Below are 4,892 nucleotides of genomic sequence, written 5' to 3' on the forward strand. Positions count from 1 at the left end.
CGTGGACGTGATCGTACGTCGTTCATTAGCAACAATTACCAAGCCACTGCGAACCTGTAACTTTCCGCGCCTCCTGTAATTAGTAAAGATACACCTCGTGCGTCGCGCCTACACGGATTTGTTTAATTGTCCGACAACTCGGCGCGTATCTCTTGTACACAGCCCCGGGTTCTCTCGTGCTCGATATCCTTGTGATATTCTAACGCCTACTCTTGGCGTCTATTTATGGTGCAGCCTCCTATGATACACGACGTTAAAGCAGGATTTCTGGCCAATACGGTGCATCGTTAGACCACAGCGTCTCGTACCCATCGTGTGTGAAATTATTTATCAAATTTAGCATTTAATAATAATGATTCAATAAACAAAGTGTTTCTAGATTTGTGTTAAAAGTTGACGAAAGAAATCACAGCTATTTTTACTGATAATTATACATATAAATCACCTATAGCTTCTCGTTCGAAGGAAAGTTACAGACGACAGAATTAATCTTTTATCATATCGCGTGATGTTAAAGTTAGAATTTTACGTGCCAGTCACTAACGTCAAATATTTCTCACGCAAAAGTTGTTGCGTAGTAACGTACATTGATATAACATAAAATACATTGACGATTCAACTTGTGAACAAAAGTTGTTACAATTCGCTGTTAAGTTATTCTATGCAAATTATTATACTTCGCTATATTATATCATAGATATCGTAATTGACGTAACTTTTACTCAACTTGTGCCACATTTCTCGTATCAATTATATCATAACGTTACGCTATAGATATTGATACCTGGATACTATAAGTCACAGTTTACGAGGATTAATAGTTAAGTTCTGTACAAGTGGTTTCATCCGTCTGGGAAAGCATAGCATTGAACTAGCCCAGATATCGCTTTAGCAAATGTGCGGTTGGAGATAGGTGTTGGAACGCTAGCTTCGTTACTTCGATTATCGATCATTATTCCACGTATGACGAGCACGAGCTTTCCTCAAACACGACCTAGTCACGTTCTCCGTGTGATTTTCGCCACGATAACGCAAAGGGGCTTTAACGCGTAATCCTCCGAGTTCCAACTCCCGAAATGTAAACCAATCCGCTGGTCGCAAACCAGTAAGTTACCATGAGCGTATAACTCCGCCATTATTGATCCTTAATTGCTTCATCTTTTATGCAATATGACGACGGACAAGGAAATGAATCGTTGCGATGACGAGTAGGTGTATCAAAGAAGAAAAAAAAAAAAGAACAATCGAAGAATAGCTTCTGAGAGAAGAAATGGAATTTTCATTCAGCTTCGAAAAAATGAAGCGGGAGATTAAAAATATGTAACGGGACATAAGGATCCGATAAATTTCTGACAGAAGAGACGAACTGCTTTGTATTTTAAAAAATTTGACTTTTTAATTTGCATTTAGAATTATGCAGCAGAGAATTGAACAAACTGTACGTGCAATAAAATACAAGCATGTTATGTTGATATATAGAGGAGAAATCGAAGAATTAACTGACATAAAAGAAACGGGATATTTTTGTATTTTAAAAATTTCTAATTTTTATTTGGAACTGCTCGAAAGAGCAGCGCGTAATAAGATACAAACGCACGGCACTAAGACACCATTGTAAGAGTATTCTCTCTTAAAGACGATTCTTATTTGCTGAAACAAAGCACAGTTTTCCCTTTCAATCTCCAGGAATTCGATATCGAAACCAACATATGTTGGATACGGTTGGACGAACTTTCGCCTGCCAGTTTCCACTACCTCATTTAATCCGACCAACACTTGGAATGAATTTTTCTTTCTTTTACGATCCCTCCAACACCTTCACCTCCGCTACGCAACTCCCATTACATCCGCCGCTACTCCTTTTTATTTTTTCAACGCTTAGCTTGACCTTTCCCCGACCAGCCTGTACCTTGTGACACTGGCCGTGATCGGCGAGCAAAGCTGAAACTGCAAAAGGTTAAAAGATGGGGAGGACGAAGGGGAGATCTGGTCTCGCAAGAAGCAACAGAGAGGCGATGAACGCGTCAGCGTGACCGAGCAAGTGTCCCGTGAGCCTTGAAACCGCCGATCGGACCGCTTTGTCGGCGGTATTTGCATCGCTTAACGGAAACCGAATTCGGGCTACTGCTCGTGGTGGAGATTTCGGCGACGTTAACCGGCTTTCCTACTAGCGTATGTATTAAACCACGTGCAAAATAATGCATCGCCGCGGTGATGTCTGCAGCTGCAGCTGCTGCCTGCCCTAGAAACCTGGCTCCCACATCCTCTTCTCGTTTCATCTAACGTCCTGCACTTTCCCTCTATGCCACACCTCCGCGCCCTTTGCTTCTTTCTCGTTTTAGTCTTCCTTTTCGTTGTATCATTCTCGTCGTTTTGTATTTTCTTTCTCGTTTACCATGGCAAAGTTCATCTTTTTACCTTGCTCTCCTCTTTTCCACTTGAATTTCTATATAGCTTCTTTCTACTGTCCGATCGATCCTTCGATTTTTCTTCTTCTTTTTATCGTTCCTCTTCTCTTGCACAGTCTTTTCCTGCTCAGCTTTGTTTCTCTTCTTTTCTAGATATTCTTTGAACCTCCTTTTTCTTCCTTTCACGCTATTCTTCCTCACTTTCTCCGCCAATTATTATGGTTCGCCACGTTTTTATTTTTGCCACCGCTTCTTTCATTGCTCATTTTCTGCACTCTCACAGAGAATTCTCTTTTCTTTTTACCTTTTCACTTACATTCCATTTCCTTCTTCTCGTTTTAGCCCAGCTTTTCCCCGCTTCGTTCTCCTTCTCTTTTTACCGGCGAATTCAGTTTTCGCTTTTTTCCGACAGGTCTTCTATTTTTTGATGTTTCCGTTTCTGCATCTCATATTCTTTGCAACATCGCTCTCTTTTCTCTTTTATTTGCTATGTCCCATTTTTTTAACGCCTTTTCCCTTTCATTCCTTTTTTCATCTCTTTTTTTTCCTCGCTTCGTTCTACTTTTGTTACATTTTTTCGCCCTTGTTCCTCGCAGATACTTCACCTTTCCTGCGTCTATCTTCGTCATTGCCCTTCTCCAATTTTCTATTCCTTTTCCTCTTCTTATAATTTTCTTCGTTCTTACCATCTTCGTCGATTGCTTTACCATAGTAGACCTTCTTCACCACCAGATTTTCCTACATCGTACGTTATCATTCCTTTTCCTATTTCTACAGCCATTATTTCCTTTTTTATTCTTGTCGCCTTCTTCATATTTCTACATCCTCCGTTCTTTCCAAATCTTGCAATTCTTTCTCCCATCTTTTTCATCTTTATTAATGGTCTCTCTCGTATCCCCAAATCTTCATATCGAATAGTTTCAACAGTTCTCTTCATTTTTCCACATCTTCCATTATTCTCATTATTCTCTTTATTTCTTTATATCTTCCATTTACAATCCCTTTTCTCTCATTCTTCTAACCCTCACCGTCGTCACAGCAATTCCAGGAACCTTCTCACGCAGTATTTTCTACTCCATCCTCCTTCAAGTGTCCTCCCACCTCCCTCAAGCACTTCAACTTGCTCTCCCGTTCTCCCTCGATCTCTTCCTTCTCTCTTCTACATTTCCAACTATTTCTCTTCTCCTATTTCTATTACTTTCTCTATTTCCCCTGCATCTTCCCGCTACGATTATCCCCAGATTCTCATATCTTCTTCGTCTTCGCTTCTCCTCTCCCCCAAAATTATCTTCTTCATTTTTCTACATATTCAACTCGCTATTTCCTCTTCTCTTGTCCTTCTAACGTCCTCCCACCTGCCTCAAACACTTCAATTTCTATTACTTCCTCTATTTCCCCTGCATCTTCCCGCTACGATTATCCCCAGCTTCTCATATCTTCTTCGTCTTCGCTTCGCCTCTCTTCCACATTCCCAAATCTTCATTATCTTCATTTTTCTACACATTCAACTCGCTATTTCCTCTTCTCTTGTCCTTCTAACCTCCTCCCACCTCCCTCAAACAATTTCTTCTGTATCTTCCCGCTACAATTATCCTCAGCTTCTCGTATCTTCTTCGTCTTCGCTTCGCCTCTCTTCCATATTCCCAAATCTTCATTATCTTCATTTTTCTACACATTGCACTCGCTATTTCTTCTTCTTTCGCCCTTCTAACGTCCTCCCACCTCCCTCCAACACTTCAATTTCTATTACTTCCTCTATTTCCCCTGCATCTTCCCGCTACGATTATCCCCAGCTTCTCGTATCTCCTTCGTCTTCGCTTCGCCTCTCTTCCACATTCCCAAATCTTCATTATCTTCAGTTTTCTACATATTCAACTCGCTATTTCCTCTTCTCTTTTCTCTTGTCCTTCTAACCTCCTCCCACCTCCCTCAAACAATTTAACTTGCTCTCTCGTTCTCCCTCGATCTCTTCTTCTCTCTTCTACATTTCCAACTATTTCTCTTCTCCCATTTCTATTAGTTTTTCTATTTCCTCTGTATCTTCCCGCTACAATTATCCTCAGCTTCTTATATCTTCTTCGTCTTCGCTTCTCCTCTCCCCCAAAATTATCTTCTTCATTTTTCTACACATTGCACTAGCTATTTCTTCTTTTTTCGCCCTTCTAACGTCCTCCTACCTCCCTCAAAAACTTCAATTTATATTACTTTCTCTATTTCCCCTGCATCTTCCCGCTACGATTATCCCCAACTTCTCGTATCTTCTTCGTCTTCGCTACTCTTCTCTTTCACATTCCCAAATCTTCATTATCTTCATTTTTCTACACATTCAACTCGCGATTTCTTCTTCTCTGGCCCTTCTAACGTCCTCCATTATCGCAATACTACGTACGTACTATTTTCCACTCGTACGTTCTCCTTCGTACGCCCCCTTCCCCCACACACCTCGTATCTTCCTTCCTCTCTCGTCCTCCTCCAATCTCTTCA

General features: G+C 40.8%; 1 long non-coding RNA gene across 1 annotated transcript; it reads right to left on the reverse strand.

Moving 5' to 3' along the window:
* Positions 1–2,538: 2,538 nt before the first annotated feature.
* Positions 2,539–4,526, reverse strand: LOC117239069. Its single transcript, XR_004494348.1, has 2 exons — positions 4,333–4,526; positions 2,539–3,958 (listed from the first exon to the last, which is right to left on the reverse strand). It is a non-coding gene; the product is annotated as an uncharacterized LOC117239069 (long non-coding RNA).
* Positions 4,527–4,892: the final 366 nt, after the last annotated feature.

Source organism: Bombus vosnesenskii, unplaced genomic scaffold, assembly GCF_011952255.1.
Source record: "Bombus vosnesenskii isolate JDL3184/JDL3185 unplaced genomic scaffold, Bvos_JDL3184-5_v1.1 scf7180000013883, whole genome shotgun sequence".
NCBI classification, from domain to species: domain Eukaryota; kingdom Metazoa; phylum Arthropoda; class Insecta; order Hymenoptera; family Apidae; genus Bombus; species Bombus vosnesenskii.